Here is a 26,420-nt window from a genome sequence, read left to right on the forward strand (position 1 = left end):
CTGCATATAGAAGTTCATTCGTGGAAGAGCCCAAAGAGTACACAGTGGGAGAAAAGCTGCTTGTGTTACCCCTGCAACTAAAGCAGAGTTCTACCATTAAAACTGCGTGGTTTGGGAGAGGATATGCTTACAGTCCTCGCTACAGCCCGCCTTGGTTGAGGCAGTTCGCTCCACGTCGCAAACCCTGCATATAGTAGTTCATTCGTGGAAGAGCCCAAAGAGTACACAGTGGGAGAAAAACTTCTTGTGTTAACCCTGCAACTAAAGCAGAGTTCTACCGTTAAAACTGCCTGCTTTGGGAGAGGATATGCTTACAGTCCTTGATACAGGCTGCCATGGTGGAAGCAGTTCGCTCCTCGAGGGAATCCCTGCATAAAGAAGTTCATTCGTGTAAGAGCCCAAAGAGTACACAGTGGGAGTAAGGCTACTTGTATTCCACCTGCAACTAAAGCAGAATTCTTTGGTAAAACTGCCGTGTTTTGTAAGAGGAAATGCTTACAGTCCTCGCTATAGCCTGCCTTGATCGTGGCAATTCGCTCCACGTCGGAAACCCTGCATATAGAAGTTCATTCGTGGAAGAGCCCAAAGAGTACACAGTGGGAGAAAAGCTTCTTGTGTTACCCCTGCAAGTAAAGCAGAGTTCTACCGTTAAAACTGTGTGTTTTGGGATAGGATATGCTTACAGTCCTCGCTACAGCCTGCCTTGGTTGAGGCAGTTCGCTCCACGTCGCAAACCCTGCATATAGAAGTTCATTCGTGGAAGAGCCCAAAGAGTACACACTGGGAGAAAAGCTGCTCGTGTTACCCCTGCAACTAAAGCAGAGTTCTACCGTTAAACTTGGTGGTTCTGGAGAGGATATGCTTACAGTCCTCGCTACAGCCTGCCTTGGTTGAGGCAGTTTGCTCCTCTTGTGAATCCCTGCATAAAGAAGTTCATTCGTGTAAGAGCCCCAAGAGTACACAGTGGGAGTAGGTCTGCTTGTATTCCACCTGCAACTAAAGCAGAGTTCTTCGGGTAAAACTGCCGTGTTTTGTAAGAGAAAATGCTTAGAGTCCTCGCTACGGCCTGCCTTGGTTGAGGCAGTTCGCTCCACGTAGGAAACCCTGCATATAGAAGTTCATTCGTGGACGAGCCCAAAGAGTACACAGTGGGAGAAAAGCTGCTTGTGTTACCCCTGCAACTAAAGCAGAGTTCTACCGTTAAAACTGCGTGGTTTGGGAGAGGATATGCTTACAGTCCTTGCTACAGCCTGCCTTGGTTAAGGCAGTTCGCTCCTCGTGGGAATCCCTGCATAAAGAAGTTCATTCGTGTAAGAGCCCAAAGAGTTCACAGTGGGAGAAATGCTGTTGTGTTCCACCTGCAACTAAAGCAGAGTTCTTCGGGTAAAACTGCCGTGTTTTGTAAGAGGAAATGCTTACAGTCCTCGCTACAGCCTGCTTTGGTTGAGGCAGTTCGCTCCACGTCGGAAACCCTGCATATAGAAGTTCATTCGCGGAAGAGCCCAAAGAGTACACAGTGGGAGAAAAGCTGCTTGTGTTACCCCTGCAACTAAAGCAAAGTTCTACCGTTAAAACTGCGTGGTTTGGGAGAGGATATGCTTACACTCCTCGCTACAGCCTGCCATGGTTGAGGCAGTTCGCTCCACGTGGGAAACCCTGCATATACAAGTTCATTCGTGAAGAGACCAAAGACTACACAGTGGGAGAAATGCTGCTTGTGTTCCACCTGCCACTAAAGCAGAGTTCTTTGGGTAAAACTGCGTGTTTTGGGAGAGGAAATGCTTACAGTCCTTACGAGAGCCTGCCTTCCTTGAGGCAGTTCGCTGCACGTGGGACACCCTGCATATTGAAGATTCATTCGGGGAAGGGCACTTTGTATAAAGTGTGGGACAAATGCAGCTTGTGTTCCACCTGCAACTAAAGCAGAGTTCTTCGGGTAAAAGTGCCGTATTTTCAGAGAGGAAATTCTTAGAGACCACAGTAGTGCCTGCCATGGCTGAGGCACTTCGCTCCACGCGGGAAACCATTCTTATAGAACAAATTCATTAGGGGAAGTGCCAATGTGTATACAGTGGGAGTAATGCTGCTTGTATTCCACCTGCAACTAAAGCAGAATTCTTTCTTAAAACTGCCGTGTTTGGAAGAGTAAATGCTTACAGGCCTCGCTACAGCCTGCCTTGGTTGAGGCAGTTCACTCCACGTAGGAAACCCTGCATATAGAAGTTCATTCGTGGAAGAGCCCAAAGAGTACACAGTGGGAGAAAAGCTGCTTGTGTTCCCCCTGCAACAAAAACAGAGTTCTACCGTTAAAACTGCGTGTTATGGGATAGGTTATGCTTACAGTCCTCGCTACAGCCTACCTTGTTTGAGGCAGTTCGCTCCACGTCGGAAACCCTGCATATAGAAGTTCATTCGTGGAAGAGCCCAAAGAGTACACAGTGGGAGAAAAACTTCTTGTGTTACCCCTGCAACTAAAGCAGAGTTCTACCGTTAAAACTGCGTGGTTTGGGAGAGGATATGCTTACAGTCCTCGCTACAGCCTGCCAAGATGGAGGCTGTTCGCTCCTCGTTGTAATCCCTGCATAAAGAAGTTCATTCGTGTTAAAGCCCAAAGAGTACACAGTGGGAGAAATGCTGTTGTGTTCCACCTGCAACTAAAGCAGAGTTCTTCGGGTAAAACTGCCGTGTTTTATAAGAGGAAATGCTTACAGTCCTCGCTACAGCCTGCCTTGGTTGAGGCAGTTCGCTCCACGTCGGAAACCCTGCATATAGAAGTTCATTCGTGGAAGAGCCCAAAGAGTACACATTGGGAGAAAAGCTGCTTGTGTTACGCCTGCAACTAAAGCAGAGTTCTACCGTTAAAACTGCGTGGTTTGGGAGAGGATATGCTTACACTCCTCGCTACAGCCTGCCATGGTTGAGGCAGTTCGCTCCACGTGGGAAACCCTGCATATACAATTTCATTCGTGAAGAGACCAAAGACTACACAGTGGGAGAAATGCTGCTTGTGTTCCACCTGCCACTAAAGCAGAGTTCTTCGGGTAAAACTGCGTGTTTTGGGAGAGGAAATGCTTACAGTCCTTACGAGAGCCTGCCTTCCTTGAGGCAGTTCGCTGCACGTGGGACACCCTGCATATTGAAGATTCATTCGGGGAAGGGCACTTTGTATAAAGTGTGGGACAAATGCAGCTTTTGTTCCACCTGCAACTAAAGCAGAGTTCTTCTGGTAAAAGTGCCGTGTTTTCAGAGAGGAAATTCTTAGAGACCACAGTAGTGCCTGCCATGGCTGAGGCACTTCGCTCCACGCGGGAAACCATTCTAATAGAACAATTTCATTACGGGAAGTGCCCAATGTGTACACAGTGGGAGTAATGCTGCTTGTATTCCACCTGCAACTAAAGGAGAATTCTTTGGTAAAACTGCGTGTTTTGGGAGAAGAAATGCTTACAGTCCTCGCTACAGCCTGCCTCGGTTGAGGCAGTTCGCACCACGTCGGAAACCCTGCATATAGCAGTTCATTCGTGGAAGAGCCCAAAGAGTACACAGTGGGAGAAAAGCTGCTTGTGTTACTCCTGCAACTAAAGCAGAGTTGTACCGTTAAAACTGCGTTGTTTGGGAGAGGATATGCTTACAGTCCTCGCTACAGCCTGCCAAGGTGGAGGCTGTTCGCTCCTCGTGGGAATCCCTGCATAAAGAAGTTCATTCGTGTTAAAGCCCAAAGAGTACACAGTGGGAGTAATGCTGCTTGTATTCCACCTGCAACTAAACCAGAATTCTTTGGTAAAACTGCCGTGTTTTGTAAGAGGAAATGCTTACAGTCCTCGCTACAGCCTGCCTTGTTTGAGGCAGTTCGCTCCACTTCGGAAACCCTGCATAAAGAAGTTCATTCGTGGAAGAGCCCAAAGAGTACACAGTAGGAGAAAAGCTGCTTGTGTTCCCCCTGCAAGTAAAGCAGAGTTCTACCCTTAAAACTGCGTGGTTTGGGTGAGGATATGCTTACAGTCCTCGCTACAGCCTGCCATGGTGGAAGCAGTTCGCTCCTCGTGGGAATCCCTGCATAAAGAAGTTCATTCGTGTAAGAGCCCAAAGAGTACACAGTGGGAGTAATGCTGCTTGTATTCCACCTGCAACTAAAGGAGAATTCTTTGGTAAAACTGCCGTGTTTTGTAAGAGGAAATGCTTACACTCCTCGCTACAGCCTGCCTTGGTTGAGGCAGTTCGCTCCACGTCGGAAACCCTGCATATAGAAGTTCATTCGTGGAAGAGCCCAAAGAGTACACAGTGGGAGAAAAACTTCTTGTGTTACCCCTGCAACTAAAGCAGAGTTCTACCGTTAAAACTGCGTGGTTTGGGAGAGGATATGCTTACAGTCCTCGCTACAGCCTGCCAAGGTGGAGGCTGTTCGCTCCTCGTGGGAATCCCTGCATAAAGAATTTCATTCGTGTTAAAGCCCTAAGAGAACACAGTGGGAGAAATGCTGTTGTGTTCCACCTGCAACTATAGCAGAGTTCTTCGGGCAAAACTGCCGTGTTTTGTAAGAGGAAATGCTTACAGTCCTCTCTACAGCCTGCCTTGGTTGAGGCAGTTCGCTCCACGTCGGAAACCCTGCATATAGAAGTTCATTCGTGAGGAGACCAAAGACTACACAGTGGGAGAAATGCTGCTTGTGTTCCACCTGCCACTAAAGCAGAGTTCTTCGGGTAAAACTGCGTGTTTTGGGAGAGGAAATGCTTACAGTCCTTACGAGAGCCTGCCTTCCTTGAGGCAGTTCGCTGCACGTGGGACACCCTGCATATTGAAGATTCATTCGGGAAAGGGCACTTTGTATAAAGTGTGGGACAAATGCAGCTTGTGTTCCACCTGCAACTAAAGCAGAGTTCTTCGGGTAAAAGTGCCGTGTTTTCAGAGAGGAAATTCTTAGAGACCACAGTAGTGCCTGCCATGGCTGAGGCAGTTCGCTCCACGCGGGAAACCATTCTTATAGAACAAGTTCTTTAGGGGAAGTGCCCAATGTGTACACAGTGGGAGTAATGCTGCTTGTATTCCACCTGCAACTAAAGCAGAATTCTTTGGTAAAACTGCCGTGTTTGGAAGAGTAAATGCTTACAGGCCTCGCTACAGCCTGCCTTGGTGGAGGCTGTTCGCTCCACGTAGGAAACCCTGCATATAGAAGTTCATTCGTGGAAGAGCCCAAAGAGTACACAGTGGGAGAAAAGCTGCTTGTGTTCCCCCTGCAACTAAAGCAGAGTTCTACCGTTAAAACTGCGTGGTTTGGGAGAGGATATGCTTACAGTCCTCTCTATAGCCTGCCTTGGTTGAGGCAGTTCGCTCCACGTCGCAAAACCTGCATATAGAAGTTCATTCGTGGAAGAGCAAAAGAGTACACAGTGGGAGAAAAACTTCTTGTGTTACCCCTGCAACTAAAGCAGATTTCTACCGTTAAAATTGCCTGCTATGGAAGAGGATATGCTTACAGTGCTCGCTACAGCCTGCCTTGGTTGAGGCAGTACGCTCCTCGTGGGAATCCCTGCATAAAGAATTTCATTCGTGTAAGAGCCCAAAGAGCACACAGTGGGAGTAAGGCTGCTTGTATTCCACCTGCAACTAAAGCAGAATTCTTTGGTAAAACTGCCGTGTTTTGTAAAAGGAAATGCTTACAGTCTTCGCTACAGCCTGCCTTCGTTGAGGCAGTTCGCTCCACGTCGGAAACCCTGCATATAGAAGTTCATTCGTGGAAGAGCCCAAAGAGTACACAGTGGGAGAAAAGCTGCTTGTGTTACCCCTGCAACTAAAGCAGAGTTCTACCATTAAAACTGCGTGGTTTGGGAGAGGATATGCTTACAGTCCTCGCTACAGCCCGCCTTGGTTGAGGCAGTTCGCTCCACGTCGCAAACCCTGCATATAGTAGTTCATTCGTGGAAGAGCCCAAAGAGTACACAGTGGGAGAAAAACTTCTTGTGTTACCCCTGCAACTAAAGCAGAGTTCTACCGTTAAAACTGCCTGCTTTGGGAGAGGATATGCTTACAGTCCTTGATACAGTCTGCCATGGTGGAAGCAGTTCGCTCCTCGTGGGAATCCCTGCATAAAGAAGTTCATTCGTGTAAGAGCCCAAAGAGTACACAGTGGGAGTAACGCTACTTGTATTCCACCTGCAACTAAAGCAGAATTCTTTGGTAAAACTGCCGTGTTTTGTAAGAGGAAATGCTTACAGTCCTCGCTACAGCCTGCCTTGGTTGAGGCAGTTCGCTCCACGTCGCAAACCCTGCATATAGAAGTTCATTCGTGGAAGAGCCCAAAGAGTACACACTGGGAGAAAAGCTGCTCGTGTTACCCCTGCAACTAAAGCAGAGTTCTACCGTTAAAACTTGGTGGTTCTGGAGAGGATATGCTTACATCCTCGCTACAGCCTGCCTTGGTTGAGGCAGTTTGCTCCTCTTGTGAATCCCTGCATAAAGAAGTTCATTCGCGTAAGAGCCCCAAGAGTACACAGTGGGAGTAGGTCTGCTTGTATTCCACCTGCAACTAAAGCAGAATTCTTTGGTAAAACTGCCGTGTTTTGGAAGAGTAAATGCTTACAAGCCTCGCTACAGCCTGCCTTGGTTGAGGCAGTTCGCTCCACGTAGGAAACCCTGCATATAGAAGTTCATTCGTGGACGAGCCCAAAGAGTACACAGTGGGAGAAAAGCTGCTTGTGTTACCCATGCAACTAAAGCAGAGTTCTACCGTTAAAACTGCGTGGTTTGGGAGAGGATATGCTTACAGTCCTTGCTACAGCCTGCCTTGGTTAAGGCAGTTCGCTCCTCGTGGGAATCCCTGCATAAAGTAGTTCATTCGTGTAAGAGCCCCAAGAGTACACAGTGGGAGTAAGGCTGCTTGTATTCCACCTGCAACTAAAGCAGAATTCTTTGGTAAAACTGCCGTGTTTTGGAAGAGGAAATGCTTACAGTCCTCGCTACAACCTGCCTTGGTTGAGGCAATTCGCTCCACGTCGGAAACCCTGCATATAGAAGTTCATACTTGGAAGAGCCCAAAGAGTACACAGTGGGAGAAAAGCTGCTTGTGTTACCCCTGCAACTAAAGAAGAGTTCTACCGTTAAAACTGCGTGTTTTGGCATAGGATATGCTTACAGTCCTTGCTACAGCCTGCCACGGTTGAGGCAGTTCGATCCACGTGGGAATCCCTGCATAAAGAAGTTCATTCGTGTAAGAGCCCAAAGAGTACACAATGGGAGAAATGATGCTTGTGTTACACCTGCAACTAAAGCAGAATTCTTTGGTAAAACTGCCGTGTCTTGGAAGAGGAAATGCTTACAGTCCTAGCTACAGCCTACCTTGGTTGAGGGAGTTCGCTCCACGTCGGAAACCCTGCATATAGAAGTTCATTCGTGGAAGAGCCAAAAGAGTACACAGTGGGAGAAAAGCTGCTTGTGTTACCCCTGCTACTAAAGCAGAGTTCTACCGTTAAAACTGCGTGGTTTGGGAGAGGATATGCTTACAGTCCTCGCTACAGCCTGCCTTGGTTGAGGCAGTTCGCTCCACGTCGCAAACCCTGCATATAGAAGTTCATTCGTGGAAGAGCCCAAAGAGTACACAGTGGGAGAAAAACTTCTTGTGTTACCCCTGCAACTAAAGCAGAGTTCTACCGTTAAAACTGCCTGCTTTGGGAGAGGATATGCTTACAGTCCTTGATACAGGCTGCCATGGTGGAAGCAGTTCGCTCCTCGTGGGAATCCCTGCATAAAGAAATTCATTCGTGTAAGAGCCCAAAGAGTACACAGTGGGAGTAACGCTACTTGTATTCCACCTGCAACTAAAGCAGAATTCTTTGGTAAAACTGCCGTGTCTTGGAAGAGGAAATGCTTACAGTCCTCGCTACAGCCTGCCTTGATCGAGGCAATTCGCTCCACGTCCGAAACCCTGCATATAGAAGTTCATTCGTGGAAGAGCCCAAAGAGTACACAGTGGGAGAAAAGCTGCTTGTGTTACCCCTGCAAGTAAAGCAGAGTTCTACCGTTAAAACTGTGTGTTTTGGGATAGGATATGCTTACAGTCCTCGCTACAGCCTGCCTTGGTTGAGGCAGTTCGCTCCACGTCACAAAACCTGCATATAGAAGTTCATTCGTGGAAGAGCTCAAAGAGTACACACTGGGAGAAAAGCTGCTTGTGTTACCCCAGCAACTAAAGCAGAGTTCTACCGTTAAAACTTGGTGGTTCGGGGGAGGATATGCTTACAGTCCTCGCTACAGCCTGCCTTGGTTGAGGCAGTTTGCTCCTCTTGTGAATCCCTGCATAAAGAAGTTCATTCGTGTAAGAGCCCCAAGAGTACACAGTTGGAGTAAGGCTGCTTGTATTCCACCTGCAACTAAAGCAGAATTCTTTGGTAAAACTGCCGTGTTTTGGAAGAGTAAATGCTTACAAGCCTCGCTACAGCCTGCCTTGGTTGAGGCAGTTCGCTCCACGTAGGAAACCCAGCATATAGAAGTTCATTCGTGGAAGAGCCCAAAGAGTACACAGTGGGAGAAAAGCTGCTGGTGTTACCCCTGCAACTAAAGCAGTGTTCTACCGTTAAAACTGCGTGGTTTGGGAGAGGATATGCTTACAGTCCTCGCTACAGCCTGCCTTGGTTAAGGCAGTTCGCTTCTCGTGGGAATCCCTGCATAAAGAAGTTCATTCGCTGAAGATCCCAAAGAGTACACAGTGGGAGTAAAGCTGCTTGTGTTACCCCTGCAACTAAAGCAGAGTTCTACCGATAAAACTGCATGGTTTGGGAGAGGATATGCTTACAGTCCTCGCTACAGCCTGCCTTGGTTAAGGCAGTTCGCTTCTCGTGGGAATCCTAGCATAAAGAAGTTCATTCGTGGAAGAGCCCAAAGAGTACACAGTGGGAGATAAGCTGCTTGTGTTCCCCCTGCAACTAAAGCAGAGTTCTACCGATAAAACTGCATGGTTTGGGAGAGGATATGCTTACAGTCCTCGCTACAGCCTGCCATGGTTGAGGCAGTTCGCTCCACGTGGGAAACCCTGCATATACAAGTTCATTCGTGAAGAGACCAAAGACTACACAGTGGGAGAAATGCTGCTTGTGTTCCACCTGCAACTAAAGCAGAGTTCTTCAGGTAAAACTGCGTGTTTTGGGAGAGGAAATTCTTACAGACCTTACGAGAGCCTGCCTTCCTTGAGGCAGTTCGCTGCACGTGGGACACCCTGCATATTGAAGATTCATTCGGGGAAGGGCACTTTGTATAAAGTGTGGGACAAATGCAGCTTGTGTTCCACCTGCAACTAAAGCAGAGTTCTTCGGGTAAAAGTTCCGTGTTTTCAGAGAGGAAATTCTTAGAGACCACAGTAGTGCCTGCCCTGGCTAAGGCACTTCGCTCCACGCGGGAAACCATTCTTATAGAACAAGTTCATTAGGAGAAGTGCCCAATGTGTACACAGTGGGAGTAATGCTGCTTGTATTCCACCTGCAACTAAAGCAGAATTCTTTGTTAAAACTGCCGTGTTTGGAAGAGTAAATGCTTACAGGCCTCGCTACAGCCTGCCTTGGTTGAGGCAGTTCGCTCCACGTAGGAAACCCTGCATATAGAAGTCCTTTCGTGGAAGAGCCCAAAGAGTACACAGTGGGAGAAAAGCTGCTTGTGTTCCCCCTGCAAATAAAGCACTGTTCTACCTTTAAAACTGCGTGTTTTGGGATAGGTTATGCTTACAGTCCTCGCTACAGCCTACCTTGTTTGAGGCAGTTCGCTCCACGTCGGAAACCCTGCATATAGAAGTTCATTCGTGGAAGAGCCCAAAGAGTACACAGTGGGAGATAAACTTCTTGTGTTACCCCTGCAACTAAAGCAGAGTTCTACCGTTAAAATTGCGTGGTTTGGGAGAGGATATGCTTACAGTCCTCGCTACAGCCTGCCATGGTGGAGGCAGTTCGCTCCTCGTGGGAAACCCTGCATAGAGAAGTTCATTCGTGGAAGAGCCCAAAGAGTACACAGTGGGAGTAAGGCTGCTTGTATTCCACCTGAAACTAAAGCAGAATTCTCTTGTAAAACTGCCGTTTTTTGTTAAAGGAAATGCTTACAGACCTCGCTACAGCCTGCCTTGGTTGAGGCAGTTCGCTCCACGTCGGAAACCATGCATATAGAAGTTCATTCGTGGAAGAGCCCAAAGAGTACACAGTGGGAGACAAGCTGCTTGGGTTACCCCTGCAACTAAAGCAGAGTTCTACCGTTAAAACTGCGTGGTTTGGGAGAGGATATGCTTACAGTCCTCGCTACAGCCTGCCTTGGTTGAGGCAGTTCGCTCCTCGTGGGAATCCCTGCATAAAGAAGTTCATTCGTGTAAGAGCCCCAAGAGTACACAGTGGGAGAAAAGCGGCTTGTGCTACCCCTGCAACTAAAGCACAGTTCTACCGTTAAAACTGCGTGGTTTGGGAGAGGATATGGTTACGGTCCTCGCTACAGCCTGCCTTGGTTGAGGCAGTTCGCTCCACGTCGCAAACCCTGCATATAGAAGTTCATTCGTGGAAGAGCCCAAAGAGTACACACCGGGAGAAAAGCTGCTTGTGTTACCCCTGCAACTAAAGCAGAGTTCTACCATTAAAACTTGGTGGTTCGGGAGAGGATATGCTTACAGTCCTCGCTACAGCCTGCCTTGGTTGAGGCAGTTCACTCCTCGTGGGAATCCCTGCATAAAGAAGTTCATTCGTGTTAAAGCCCAAAGAGTACACAGTGGGAGAAATGCTGTTGTGTTCCACCTGCAACTAAAGCAGAGTTCTTAGGGTAAAACTGCCGTGTTTTGTAAGAGGAAATGCTTACAGTCCTCGCTACAGCCTGCCTTGGTTGAGGCAGTTCACTCCACGTAGGAAACCCTGCATATAGATGTTCATTCGCGGAAGAGCCCAAAGAGTACACAGTGGGAGAAAAGCTGCTTGTGTTACCCCTGCAACTAAAGCAAAGTTCTACCATTAAAACTGCGTGGTTTGGGAGAGGATATGCTTACATCCTCGCTACAGCCTGCCATGGTTGAGGCAGTTCGCTCCACGTGGGAAAACCTTCATATACAAGTTCATTCGTGAAGAGACCAAAGACTACACAGTGGGAGAAATGCTGCTTGTGTTCCACCTGCAACTAAAGCAGAGTTCTTCGGGTAAAACTGCGTGTTTTGGGAGAGGAAATGCTTACAGTCCTTACGAGAGCCTGCCTTCATTGAGGCAGTTCGCTGCACGTGGGACACCCTGCATATTGAAGATTCATTCGGGGAAGGGTACTTTGTATAAAGTGTGGGACAAATGCAGCTTCTGTTCCACCTGCAACTAAAGCAGAGTTCTTCGGGTAAAAGTGCCGTGTTTTCAGAGAGGAAATTCTTAGAGACCACAGTAGTGCCTGCCATAGCTGAGGCACTTCGCTCCACGCGGGAAACCATTCTAAAAGAACAATTTCATTAGGGGAAGTGCCCAATGTGTACACAGTGGGAGTAATGCTGCTTGTATTCCACCTGCAACTAAAGGAGAATTCTTTGGAAAAACTGCGTGTTTTGGGAGAGGAAATGCTTACAGTCCTCGCTACAGCCTGCCTTGGTTGAGGCAGTTCGCACCACGTTGGAAACCCTGCATATAGAAGTTCATTCGTGGAAGAGCCCAAAGAGTACACAGTGGGAGAAAAGCTGCTTGTGTTACCCCTGCAACTAAAGCAGAGTTCTACCGTTAAAACTGCGTGGTTTGGCAGAGGATATGCTTACAGTCCTCCCTACAGCCTGCCACGGTTGAGGCAGTTCGATCCACGTCGCAAACCCTGCATATAGAAGTTCATTCGTGGAAGAGCCCAAAGAGTACACAGTGGGAGAAAAACTTCTTGTGTTACCCCTGCAAATAAAGCAGAGTTGTACCGTTAAAACTGCGTTGTTTGGGAGAGGATATGCTTACAGTCCTCGCTACAGCCTGCCAAGGTGGAGGCTGTTCGCTCCTCGTGGGAATCCCTGCATAAAGAAGTTCATTCGTGTTAAAGCCCAAAGAATACACAGTGGGAGAAATGATGTTGTGTTCCACCTGCAACTAAAGCAGAGTTCTTCGGGTAAAACTGCCGTGTTTTGTAAGAGAAAATGCTTAGAGTCCTCGCTACGGCCTGCCTTGGTTGAGGCAGTTCGCTCCACGTCGGAAACCCTGCATATAGAAATTCATTCGTGAAGGGACCAAAGAGTACACAGTGGGAGAAAAGCTGCTTGTGTTACCCTTGCAACTAAAGCAGAGTTCTACCGTTAAAACTGCGTGGTTTGGGAGAGGATATGCTTACAGTCCTCGCTACAGCCTGCCATGGTTGAGGCAGTTCGCTCCAAGTGGGAAACCCTGCATATACAAGTTCATTCGTGATGGGACCAAAGAGTACACATTGGGAGAAATGATGCTTGTGTTACAACTGCAACTAAAGCAGAATTCTTTGGTAAAACTGCCGTGTTTTGGAAGAGGAAATGCTTACAGTCCTAGCTACAGCCTACCTTGGTTGAGGCAGTTCGCTCCTCGTGGGAATCCCTGCATAAAGAAGTTCATTCGTGTAAGAGCCCAAAGAGTACACAGTGGGAGTAATTCTGCTTGTATTCCACCTGCAACTAAAGCAGAATTCTGTTGTAAAACTGCCGTGTTTTGTAAGAGGAAATGCTTACAGTCCTCGCTACAGCCTGCCTTGGTTGAGGCAGTTCGCTCCAGGTCGCAAACCCTGCATATAGAAGTTCATTCGTGGAAGAGCCCAAAGAGTACACAGTGGGAGAAAAACTTCTTGTTTTACCCCTGCAACTAAAGCAGAGTTCTACCGTTAAAACTGCGTGGTTTGGGAGAGGATATGCTTACACTCCTCGCTACAGCCTGCCATGGTGGAGGCAGTTCGCTCCATGTCGGAAACCCTGCATAGAGAAGTTCATTCGTGGAAGAGCCCAAAGAGTACACAGTGGGAGAAAAGCTGCTTGTGTTACCCCTGCAACTAAAGCAGAGTTCTACCGTTAAAACTGCGTGGTTTGGGAGAGGATATGCTTACAGTCCTCGCTACAGCCTGCCTTGGTTGAGGCAGTTCGCTCCTCGTGGGAATCCCTGCATAAAGAAGTTCATTCGTGTAAGAGCCCCTAGAGTACACAGTGGGAATAAGGCTGCTTGTATTACACCTGCAACTAAAGCAGAATTCTTTGGTAAAACTGCCGTGTTTTGGAAGAGGAAATGCTTACAGTCCTCTCTACAGCCTGCCTTGGTTGAGGCAGTTCGCTCCACGTCGGAAACCCTGCATATAGAAGTTCATTCTTGGAAGAGCCCAAAGGGTACACAGTGGGAGAAAAATTTCTTGTGTTACCCCTGCAACTAAAGCAGAGTTCTATCGTTAAAACTGCGTGGTTTGGGAGAGGATATGCTTACAGTCCTCGCTACAGCCTGCCAGGTTGGAGGCAGTTCGCTCCACGTCGGAATCCCTGCATAAAGAAGTTCATTCGTGTAAGAGCCCAAAGAGTACACAGTGGGAGTAATGCTGCTTGTATTCCACCTGCAACTAAAGCAGAATTCTTTGGTAAAACTGCCGTGTTTTGTAAGAGGAAATGCTTACAGTCCTCGCTACAGCCTGCCTTGGTTGAGGCAGTTCGCTCCACTTCGGAAACCCTGCATAAAGAAGTTCATTCGTGGAAGAGCCCAAAGAGTACACAGTGGGGAAAAGCTGCTTGTGTTCCCCCTGCAAGTAAAGCAGAGTTCTACCCTTAAAACTGCGTGGTTTGGGTGAGGATATGCTTACAGTCCTCGCTACAGCCTGCCATGGTGGAAGCAGTTCGCTCCTCGTGGGAATCCCTGCATAAAGAAGTTCATTCGTGTAAGAGCCCAAAGAGTACACAGTGGGAGAAATGCTGCTTGTGTTCCACCTGCAACTAAAGCAGAGATCTTCGGGAAAAACTGCGTGTTTTGGGAGAGGAAATGCTTACAGTCCTTACGAGAGCTTGCCTTCATTGAGGCAGTTCGCTGCACGTGGGACACCGTGCATATTGAAGATTCATTCGGGGAAGGGCACATTGTATAAAGTGTGGGACAAATGCAGCTTGTGTTCCACCTGCAACTAAAGCAGAGTTCTTCAGGTAAAAGTGCCGTGTTTTCAGAGAGGAAATTCTTAGAGACCACAGTAATGCCTGCCATGGCTGAGGCAGTTCGCTCCACGCGGGAAACAATTCTTATAGAACAAGTTCATTAGGGGAAGTGCTCATTGTGTACACTGTGGGAGAAAAGATACTTGTGATACCCCTGCAACTAAAGCAGAGTTCTTCGGGTAAACCTGCGTGGTTTGGTAGAGCATATGCTTACAGTCCTCGCTACAGCCTGCCATGGTGGAGGCAGTTCGCTGCTCGTGGGAATCCCTGCATAAATAAGTTCATTCGTGGAAGAGCCCAAAGAGGACACAGTGGGAGAAATGCTGCTTGTGTTCCACCTGCAACTAAAGCAGAGTTCTTCGGGTAAAACTGCGTGTTATGGGAGAGGAAATGCTTACAGTCCTTACGAGAGCCTGCCTTCATTGAGGCAGTTCGCTCCACGTGGGAAACCCTGCATATACAAGTTCATTCTTGAAGAGAACAAAGAGTACACAGTGGGAGAAATGCTGCTTGTGTTCCCCCTGAAACTAAGGCAGAGTTCTTCGTGTAAAACTGCGTGTTTTGGGAGAGGAAATGCTTACAGTATTCGCTACAGCCTGCCTTGGTTGAGGCAGTTCACCCCACGTGGGAATCCCTGCATAAAGTATTTCATTCGTGGAAGAGCCCAAAGAGTACACAGTGGGAGAACTGCTGCTTGTGTTCCCCCTGCAACTAAAGCAGAGTTCTTCGGGTAAACCTGCGTGATTTGGTAGAGGATATGCTTACAGTCCTCGCTACAGCCTGCCATGGTGGAGGCAGTTCGCTCCTCGTGGGAATCCCTGCATAAAGAAGTTCATTCGTGTAAAAGCCCAAAGAGTACACAGTGGGAGAAATGCTATTGTGGTCCACCTGCAATTAAAGCAGAGTTCTTTGGTAAAACTGCCGTGTTTTGTAAGAGGAAATGCTTACAGTCCTCGCTACAGCCTGCCTTGGTTGAGGCGATTCGCTACACGTCGGAAACCCTGCATATAGAAGTTCATTCGTGGAAGAGCCCAAAGAGTACACAGTGGGAGAAAAGCTGCTTGTGTTCCCCCTGCAACTAAAGCAGAGTTCTACCATTAAAACTGCGTGGTTTTGGAGAGGATATGCTTACAGTCCTCGCTACAGCCTGCCATGGTTGAGGCAGTTCGCTCCACGTGGGAAACCCTGCATATACAAGTTCATTCGTGAAGAGACCAAAGTGTACACAGTGGGAGAAATGCTGCTTGCGTTCCACCTGCAACTAAAGCAGAGTTCTTCGGGTAAAACTGCGTGATTTGGGAGAGAAATGCTTACAGTCCTTATGAGAGCCTGCCTTCATTGAGGCAGTTCACTGCACGTGGGACACCCTGCATATTGAAGATTCATTCGGGGAAGGGCACTTTGTTTAAAGTGTGGGACAAATGCAGCTTGTGTTCCACCTGCAACTAAAGCAGAATTCTTCAGGTAAAAGTGCCGTGTTTTCAGAGATGAAATTCTTAGATACCACAATAGTGCCTGCCATGGCTGAGGCAGTTCGCTCCACGCGGGAAATCATTCTTATAGAACAAGTTCATTAGGGGAAGTGCCCAATGTGTACACTGTGGGAGAAAAGGTGCTTGTGTTGCCCCTGCAACTAAAGCAGAGTTCTTCGGGTAAACCTGCTTGATTTGGTAGAGGATATGCTTACAGTCCTCGCTACAGCCTGCCATGGTGGAGGCAGTTCGCTCCTCGTGGGAATCCCTGCATAAAGAAGTTCATTCGTGTAAGAGCCCAAAGAGTACACAGTGGGAGTAATGCTGCTTGTATTCCACCTGCAACTAAAGCAGAATTCTTTGGTAAAACTGCCGTGTTTTGGAAGAGGAAATGCTTACAGTCCTCGCTACAGCCTGCCTTAGTTGAGGCGGTTCACTCCACGTCGGAAACCCTGCATATAGAAGTTCATTCGTGGAAGAGCACAAAGAGTACACAGTGGGAGAAAAGCTGCTTGTGTTCCCCCTGCAATTAAAGCAGAGTTCGACCGTTAAAACTGCGTGGTTTTGGAGATGATATGCTTACAGTCCTCGCTACAGCCTGCCATGGTTGAGGCAGTTCGCTCCACGTGGGAAACCCTGCATATACAAGTTCATTCGTGAAGAGACCAAAGTGTACACAGTGGGAGAAATGCTGCTTGTGTTCCACCTGCAACTAACGCAGATTTCTTCAGGTAAAAGTGCCGTGTTTTCAGAGATGAAATTCTTAAATACCACAGTAGTGCCTGCCATGGCTGAGGCAGTTCGCTCCACGCGGGAAACCATTCTTATAGAACAAGTTCATTAGGGGAAGTGCCCATTGTGTACACTGTGGGAGAAAAGATGCTTGTGTTCCCATGCAACTAAAGCAGAGTTCTTCGGGTAAACCTGCGTGATTTGGTTGACGATATGCTTACAGTCCTCGCTACAGCCTGCCATGGTGGAGGCAGTTCGCTCCTCGTGGGAATCCCTGCATAAAGAAGTTCATTCGTGTAAGAGCCCAAAGAGTACACAGTGGGAGTAATGCTGCTTGTATTCCACCTGCAACTAAAGCAGAATTCTTTGGTAAAACTGCCGTGTTTTGTAAGAGGAAATGCTTACAGTCCTCGCTACAGCCTGCCTTAGTTGAGGCGGTTCGCTCCACGTCGGAAACCCTGCATATAGAAGTTCATTCGTGGAAGAGCCCAAAGAGTACACAGTGGGAGAAAAGCTGCTTGTGTTCCCCCTGCAACTAAAGCAGAGTTCTACGGTTAAAACTGCGTGGTTTGGGAGAGGATATGCTTACAGTCCTCGCTACAGCCAGCCATGGTTGAGGCAGTTCGCTCCACGTGGGTAACCCTGCATATACAAGTTCATTCGTGAAGAGCCCAAAGAGTACACAGTGGGAGAAATGCTGCTGTGTTCCACCTGCAACTAAAGCACAGTTCTTCAGGTAAAACTGCGTGGTTTGGGAGAGGAAATGCTTACAGTCCTTACGAGAGCCTGCCTTCATTGAGGCAGTTCCCTGCTCGATCGACAACCTGCATATTGAAAATTCATTCGGGGAAGGGCACTTTGTATAAAGTGTGGGACAAATGCAGCTTGTGTTCCACCTGCAACTAAAGCAGAGTTCTTCGGGTAAAAGTGCCATGATTTTAGAGAGGAAATTCTTAGAGACCACAGTAGTGCCTGCCATGGCTGAGGCAGTTCGCTCCACACGGAAAACCATTCTTATAGAACAAGTTCATTAGGGGAAGTGCCCATTGTGTACACTGTGGGAGAAAAGATGCTTGTGTTCCCCCTGCAACTAAAGCAGAATTCTTCGGGTAAACCTGCGTGATTTGGTAGAGGATATGCTTACAGTCCTCGCTACAGCCTGCCATGGTGGAGGCAGTTCGCTCCTCGTGGGAATCCCTGCATAAAGAAGTTCATTCGTGTAAGAGCCCAAAGAGTACACAGTGGGAGTAATGCTGCTTGTATTCCACCTGCAACTAAAGCAGAATTCTTTGGTAAAACTGCCGTGTTTTGTAAGAGGAAATGCTTAGAGTCCTTGCTACAGCCTGCCTTAGTTGAGGCGGTTTGCTACACGTCGGAAACCCTGCATATAGAAGTTCATTCATGGAAGAGCCCAAAGAGTACACAGTGGGAGAAAAGCTGCTTGTGTTCCACCTGCAACGAAAGCCGAGTTCTACTGATAAAACTGCATGGTTTGGGAGAGGATATGCTTACTGTCCTCGCTACAGCCTGCCATGGTTGAGGCAGTTCGCTCCACGTGGGAAACCCTGCATATACAAGTTCATTCGTGAAGAGACCAAAGACTACACAGTGGGAGAAATGCTGCTTGTGTTCCACCGGCAACTAAAGCAGAGTTCTTCGGGTAAAACTGCGTGTTTTGGGAGAGAAATGCTTACAGTCCTTACGAGAGCCTGCCTTCTTTGAGGCACTTCTGGGCACGTGGGACACCCTGCATATTGAAGTCTCATTCGGGGAAGGGCACTTTGTATAAAGTGTGGGACAAATGCAGCTTGTGTTCAACCTGCAACTAAAGCAGAGTTCTTCAGGTAAAAGTGCTGTGTTTTCAGAGAGGAAATTCTTAGAGACCACAGTAGTGCCTGCCATGGCTGAGGCAGTTCGCTCCACGCGGGAAACCATTCTTATAGAACAAGTTCATTAGGGGAAGTGCCCAATGTGTACACTGTGGGAGAAAAGATGCTTGTGTTGCCCCTGCAACTAAAGCAGAGTTCTTCGGGTAAACCTGCGTGATTTGGTAGAGGATATGCTTACAGTCGTCGCTACAGCCTGCCATGGTGGAGGCAGTTCGCTCCTCGTGGGAATCCCTGCATAAAGAAGTTCATTCGTGTAAGGGCCCAAAGTGTACACAGTGGGAGTAATGCTGCTTGTATTCCACCTGCAACTAAAGCAGAATTCTTTGGTAAAACTGCCGTGTTTTGTAAGAGGAAATGCTTACAGTCCTCGCTACAGCCTGCCTTAGTTGAGGCGGTTCGCTCCACGTCGGAAACCCTGCATATAGAAGTTCATTCGTGGAAGAGCCCAAAGTGTACACAGTGGGAGAAAAGCTGCTTGTGTTCCCCCAGCAACTAAAGCAGAGTTCTACCGATAAAACTGCGTGGTTTGGGAGAGGATATGCTTACAGTCCTCGCTACAGCCTGCCATGGTTGAGGCAGTTCGCTCCACGTGGGAAACCCTGCATATACAAGTTCATTCGTGAAGAGACCAAAGAGTACACAGTGGGAGAAATGCTGCTGTGTTCCACCTGCAACTTAAGCACAGTTCTTCAGGTAAAACTGTGTGTTTTGGGAGAGGAAATGCTTACAGTCCTTACGAGAGCCTGCCTTCATTGAGGCAGATCCCTGCTCGTTCGACAACCTGCATATTGAAAATTCATTCGGGGAAGGGGCCTTTGTATAAAGTGTCGGACAAATGCAGCTTGTGTTCCACCTGCAACTAAAGCAGAGTTCTTCGGGTAAAAGTGCCGTGTTTTTAGAGAGGAAATTCTTAGAGACCACAGTAGTGCCTGCCATGGCTGAGGCAGTTCGCTCCACGCGGGAAACCATTCTTATAGAACAAGTTCATTAGGGGAAGTGCCCATTGTGTACACTGTGGGAGAAAAGATGCTTGTGTTCCCATGCAACTAAAGCAGAGTTCTTCGGGTAAACCTGCGTGATTTGGTTGACGATATGCTTACAGTCCTCGCTACAGCCTGCCATGGTGGAGGCAGTTCGCTCCTCGTGGGAATCCCTGCATAAAGAAGTTCATTCGTGGAAGAGCCCAAAGAGTACACAGTGGGAGTAATGCTGCTTGTATTCCACCTGCAACTAAAGCAGAATTCTTTGGTAAAACTGCCGTGTTTTGTAAGAGGAAATGCTTAGAGTCCTTGCTACAGCCTGCCTTGGTTGAGGCGGTTTGCTCCACGTAGGAAACCCTGCATATAGTAGTTCATTCGTGGAAGAGCCCAAAGAGTACACAGTGGGAGAAAAGCTGCTTGTGTTCCCCCTGCAACTAAAGCCGAGTTCTACCGATAAAACTGCATGGTTTGGGAGAGGATATGCTTACAGTCCTCGCTACAGCCTGCCATGGTTGAGGCAGTTCGCTCCACGTGGGAAACCCTCCATATACAAGTTTATTCGTGAAGAGACCAAAGACTACACAGTGGGAGAAATGCTGCTTGTGTTCCACCTGCAACTAAAGCAGAGTTCTTCGGGTAAAACTGCGTGTTTTGGGAGAGAAATGCTTACAGTCCTTACGAGAGCATGCCTTCTTTGAGGCACTTCTGTGCACGTGGGACACCCTGCACATTGAAGACTCATTCGGGGTCGGGCACTTTGTATAAAGTGTGGGACAAATGCAGCTTGTGTTCAACCTGCAACTAAAGCAGAGTTCTTCAGGTAGAAGTGCTGTGTTTTCAGAGAGGAAATTCTTAGAGACCACAGTAGTGCCTGCCATGGCTGAGGCAGTTCGCTCCACGCGGGAAACCATTCTTATAGAACAAGTTCATTAGGGGAAGTGCCCATTGTGTACACTGTGGGAGAAAAGATGCTTGTGTTCCCATGCAACTAAAGCAGAGTTCTTCGGGTAAACCTGCGTGATTTGGTTGACGATATGCTTACAGTCCTCGCTACAGCCTGCTATGTTGGAGGCAGTTCACTCCTCGTGGGAATCCCTGCATAAAGAAGTTCATTCGTGTAAGAGCCCAAAGAGTACACAGTGGGAGTAATGCTGCTTGTATTCCACCTGCAACTAAAGCAGAATTCTTTGGTAAAACTGCCGTGTTTTGTAAGAGGAAATGCTTAGAGTCCTTGCTACAGCCTGCCTTAGTCGAGGCGGTTCGCTCCACGTTGGAAACCCTGCATATAGAAATTCATTCGTGAAGGGACCAAAGAGTACACAGTGGGAGAAAAGCTGCTTGTGTTACCCCTGCAACTAAAGCAGAGTTTTACCGTTAAAACTGCGTGGTTTGGGAGAGGATATGCTTACAGTTCTCGCTACAGCCTGCCATGGTTGAGGCAGTTCGCTCCAAGTGGGAAACCCTGCATATACAAGTTCATTCGTGATGGGACCAAAGAGTACACATTGGGAGAAATGATGCTTGTGTTACAACTGCAACTAAAGCAGAATTCTTTGGTAAAACTGCCGTGTTTTGGAAGAGGAAATGCTTACAGTCCTAGCTACAGCCTACCTTGGTTGAGGCAGTTCGCTCCTCGTGGGAATCCCTGCATAAAGAAGTTCATTCGTGTAAGAGCCCAAAGAGTACACAGTGGGAGTAATTCTGCTTGTATTCCACCTGCAACTAAAGCAGAATTCTGTTGTAAAACTGCCGTGTTTTGTAAGAGGAAATGCTTACAGTCCTCGCTACAGCCTGCCTTGGTTGAGGCAGTTCGCTCCAGGTCGCAAACCCTGCATATAGAAGTTCATTCGTGGAAGAGCCCAAAGAGTACACAGTGGGAGAAAAACTTCTTGTTTTACCCCTGCAACTAAAGCAGAGTTCTACCGTTAAAACTGCGTGGTTTGGGAGAGGATATGCTTACACTCCTCGCTACAGCCTGCCATGGTGGAGGCAGTTCGCTCCATGTCGGAAACCCTGCATAGAGAAGTTCATTCGTGGAAGAGCCCAAAGAGTACACAGTGGGAGAAAAGCTGCTTGTGTTACCCCTGCAACTAAAGCAGAGTTCTACCGTTAAAACTGCGTGGTTTGGGAGAGGATATGCTTACAGTCCTCGCTACAGCCTGCCTTGGTTGAGGCAGTTCGCTCCTCGTGGGAATCCCTGCATAAAGAAGTTCATTCGTGTAAGAGCCCCTAGAGTACACAGTGGGAGTAAGGCTGCTTGTATTACACCTGCAACTAAAGCAGAATTCTTTGGTAAAACTGCCGTGTTTTGGAAGAGGAAATGCTTACAGTCCTCTCTACAGCCTGCCTTGGTTGAGGCAGTTCGCTCCACGTCGGAAACCCTGCATATAGAAGTTCATTCTTGGAAGAGCCCAAAGGGTACACAGTGGGAGAAAAATTTCTTGTGTTACCCCTGCAACTAAAGCAGAGTTCTACCGTTAAAACTGCGTGGTTTGGGAGAGGATATGCTTACAGTCCTCGCTACAGCCTGCCAGGATGGAGGCAGTTCGCTCCACGTCGGAATCCCTGCATAAAGAAGTTCATTCGTGTAAGAGCCCAAAGAGTACACAGTGGGAGTAATGCTGCTTGTATTCCACCTGCAACTAAAGCAGAATTCTTTGGTAAAACTGCCGTGTTTTGTAAGAGGAAATGCTTACAGTCCTCGCTACAGCCTGCCTTGGTTGAGGCAGTTCGCTCCACTTCGGAAACCCTGCATAAAGTAGTTCATTCGTGGAAGAGCCCAAAGAGTACACAGTGGGAGAAAAGCTGCTTGTGTTCCCCCTGCAAGTAAAGCAGAGTTCTACCCTTAAAACTGCGTGGTTTGGGTGAGGATATGCTTACAGTCCTCGCTACAGCCTGCCATGGTGGAAGCAGTTCGCTCCTCGTGGGAATCCCTGCATAAAGAAGTTCATTCGTGTAAGAGCCCAAAGAGTACACAGTGGGAGAAATGCTGCTTGTGTTCCACCTGCAACTAAAGCAGAGATCTTCGGGAAAAACTGCGTGTTTTGGGAGAGGAAATGCTTACAGTCCTTACGAGAGCTTGCCTTCATTGAGGCAGTTCGCTGCACGTGGGACACCGTGCATATTGAAGATTCATTCGGGGAAGGGCACATTGTATAAAGTGTTGGACAAATGCAGCTTGTGTTCCACCTGCAACTAAAGCAGAGTTCTTCAGGTAAAAGTGCCGTGTTTTCAGAGAGGAAATTCTTAGAGACCACAGTAATGCCTGCCATGGCTGAGGCAGTTCGCTCCACGCGGGAAACAATTCTTATAGATCAAGTTCATTAGGGGAAGTGCTCATTGTGTACACTGTGGGAGAAAAGTTACTTGTGATACCCCTGCAACTAAAGCAGAGTTCTTCGGGTAAACCTGCGTGATTTGGTAGAGCATATGCTTACAGTCCTCGCTACAGCCTGCCATGGTGGAGGCAGTTCGCTCCTCGTGGGAATCCCTGCATAAATAAGTTCATTCGTGGAAGAGCCCAAAGAGGACACAGTGGGAGAAATGCTGCTTGTGTTCCACCTGCAACTAAAGCAGAGTTCTTCGGGTAAAACTGCGTGTTATGGGAGAGGAAATGCTTACAGTCCTTACGAGAGCCTGCCTTCATTGAGGCAGTTCGCTCCACGTGGGAAACCCTGCATATACAAGTTCATTCTTGAAGAGAACAAAGAGTACACAGTGGGAGAAATGCTGCTTGTGTTCCCCCTGAAACTAAGGCAGAGTTCTTCGTGTAAAACTGCGTGTTTTGGGAGAGGAAATGCTTACAGTATTCGCTACAGCCTGCCTTGGTTGAGGCAGTTCACCCCACGTGGGAATCCCTGCATAAAGTATTTCATTCGTGGAAGAGCCCAAAGAGTACACAGTGGGAGAACTGCTGCTTGTGTTCCCCCTGCAACTAAAGCAGAGTTCTTCGGGTAAACCTGCGTGATTTGGTAGAGGATATGCTTACAGTCCTCGCTACAGCCTGCCATGGTGGAGGCAGTTCGCTCCTCGTGGGAATCCCTGCATAAAGAAGTTCATTCGTGTAAAAGCCCAAAGAGTACATAGTGGGAGAAATGCTATTGTGGTCCACCTGCAATTAAAGCAGAGTTCTTTGGTAAAACTGCCGTGTTTTGTAAGAGGAAATGCTTACAGTCCTCGCTACAGCCTGCCTTGGTTGAGGCGATTCGCTCCACGTCGGAAACCCTGCATATAGAAGTTCATTCGTGGAAGAGCCCAAAGAGTACACAGTGGGAGAAAAGCTGCTTGTGTTCCCCCTGCAACTAAAGCAGAGTTCTACCATTAAAACTGCGTGGTTTTGGAGAGGATATGCTTACATTCCTCGCTACAGCCTGCCATGGTTGAGGCAGTTCGCTCCACGTGGGAAACCCTGCATATACAAGTTCATTCGTGAAGAGACCAAAGTGTACACAGTGGGAGAAATGCTGCTTGCGTTCCACCTGCAACTAAAGCAGAGTTCTTCGGGTAAAACTGCGTGATTTGGGAGAGAAATGCTTACAGTCCTTACGAGAGCCTGCCTTCATTGAGGCAGTTCACTGCACGTGGGACACCCTGCATATTGAAGATTCATTCGGGGAAGGGCACTTTGTTTAAAGTGTGGGACAAATGCAGCTTGTGTTCCACCTGCAACTAAAGCAGTTCTTCAGGTAAAAGTGCCGTGTTTTCAGAGATGAAATTCTTAGATACCACAGTAGTGCCTGCCATGGCTGAGGCAGTTCGCTCCACGCGGGAAATCATTCTTATAGAACAAGTTCATTAGGGGAAGTGCCCAATGTGTACACTGTGGGAGAAAAGGTGCTTGTGTTGCCCCTGCAACTAAAGCAGAGTTCTTCGGGTAAACCTGCGTGATTTGGTAGAGGATATGCTTACAGTCCTCGCTACAGCCTGCCATGGTGGAGGCAGTTCGCTCCTCGTGGGAATCCCTGCATAAAGAAGTTCATTCGTGTAAGAGCCCAAAGAGTACACAGTGGGAGTAATGCTGCTTGTATTCCACCTGCAACTAAAGCAGAATTCTTTGGTAAAACTGCCGTGTTTTGTAAGAGGAAATGCTTACAGTCCTCGCTACAGCCTGCCTTAGTTGAGGCGGTTCACTCCACGTCGGAAACCCTGCATATAGAAGTTCATTCGTGGAAGAGCACAAAGAGTACACAGTGGGAGAAAAGCTGCTTGTGTTCCCCCTGCAATTAAAGCAGAGTTCGACCGTTAAAACTGCGTGGTTTTGGAGATGATATGCTTACAGTCCTCGCTACAGCCTGCCATGGTTGAGGCAGTTCGCTCCACGTGGGAAACCCTGCATATACAAGTTCATTCGTGAAGAGACCAAAGTGTACACAGTGGGAGAAATGCTGCTTGTGTTCCACCTGCAACTAACGCAGATTTCTTCAGGTAAAAGTGCCGTGTTTTCAGAGATGAAATTCTTAAATACCACAGTAGTGCCTGCCATGGCTGAGGCAGTTCGCTCCACGCGGGAAACCATTCTTATAGAACAAGTTCATTAGGGGAAGTGCCCATTGTGTACACTGTGGGAGAAAAGATGCTTGTGTTCCCATGCAACTAAAGCAGAGTTCTTCGGGTAAACCTGCGTGATTTGGTTGACGATATGCTTACAGTCCTCGCTACAGCCTGCCATGGTGGAGGCAGTTCGCTCCTCGTGGGAATCCCTGCATAAAGAAGTTCATTCGTGGAAGAGCCCAAAGAGTACACAGTGGGAGTAATGCTGCTTGTATTCCACCTGCAACTAAAGCAGAATTCTTTGGTAAAACTGCCGTGTTTTGTAAGAGGAAATGCTTAGAGTCCTTGCTACAGCCTGCCTTAGTTGAGGCGGTTTGCTCCACGTCGGAAACCCTGCATATAGAAGTTCATTCGTGGAAGAGCCCGAAGAGTACACAGTGGGAGAAAAGCTGCTTGTGTTCCCCCTGCAACTAAAGCCGAGTTCTACCGATAAAACTGCATGGTTTGGGAGAGGATATGCTTACAGTCCTCGCTACAGCCTGCCATGGTTGAGGCAGTTCGCTCCACTTGGGAAACCCTGCATATACAAGTTCATTCGTGAAGAGACCAAAGACTACACAGTGGGAGAAATGCTGCTTGTGTTCCACCTGCAACTAAAGCAGAGTTCTTCGGGTAAAACTGCGTGTTTTGGGAGAGAAATGCTTACAGTCCTTACGAGAGCCTGCCTTCTTTGAGGCACTTCTGGGCACGTGGGACACCCTGCATATTGAAGACTCATTCGGGGAAGGGCACTTTGTATAAAGTGTGGGACAAATGCAGCTTGTGTTCAACCTGCAACTAAAGCAGAGTTCTTCAGGTAAAAGTGCTGTGTTTTCAGAGAGGAAATTCTTAGAGACCACAGTAGTGCCTGCCATGGCTGAGGCAGTTCGCTCCACGCGGGAAACCATTCTTATAGAACAAGTTCATTAGGGGAAGTGCCCAATGTGTACACTGTGGGAGAAAAGATGCTTGTGTTGCCCCTGCAACTAAAGCAGAGTTCTTCAGGTAAACCTGCGTGATTTGGTAGAGGATATGCTTACAGTCCTCGCTACAGCCTGCCATGGTGGAGGCAGTTCGCTCCTCGTGGGAATCCCTGCATAAAGAAGTTCATTCGTGTAAGAGCCCAAAGAGTACACAGTGGGAGTAATGCTGCTTGTATTCCACCTGCAACTAAAGCAGAATTCTTTGGTAAAACTGCCGTGTTTTGTAAGAGGAAATGCTTACAGTCCTCGCTACAGCCTGCCTTAGTTGAGGCGGTTCGCTCCACGTCGGAAACCCTGCATATAGAAGTTCATTCGTGGAAGAGCCCAAAGAGTACACAGTGGGAGAAAAGCTGCTTGTGTTCCCCCTGCAACTTAAGCAGAGTTCTACCGTTAAAACTGCGTGGTTTGGGAGAGGATATGCTTACAGTCCTCGCTACAGCCTGCCATGGTTGAGGCAGTTCGCTCCACGTGGGTAACCCTGCATATACAAGTTCATTCGTGAAGAGCCCAAAGAGTACACAGTGGGAGAAATGCTGCTCTGTTCCACCTGCAACTAAAGCACAGTTCTTCAGGTAAAACTGCGTGTTTTGGGAGAGGAAATGCTTACAGTCCTTACGAGAGCCTGCCTTCATTGAGGCAGTTCCCTGCTCGTTCGACAACCTGCATATTGAAAATTCATTCGGGGAAGGGCCCTTTGTATAAAGTGTGGGACAAATGCAGCTTGTGTTCCACCTGCA

The sequence above is a fragment of the Mesoplodon densirostris genome, chromosome 9 (assembly GCF_025265405.1).
Source record: "Mesoplodon densirostris isolate mMesDen1 chromosome 9, mMesDen1 primary haplotype, whole genome shotgun sequence".
Classification (NCBI taxonomy): Eukaryota; Metazoa; Chordata; class Mammalia; order Artiodactyla; family Ziphiidae; genus Mesoplodon; species Mesoplodon densirostris.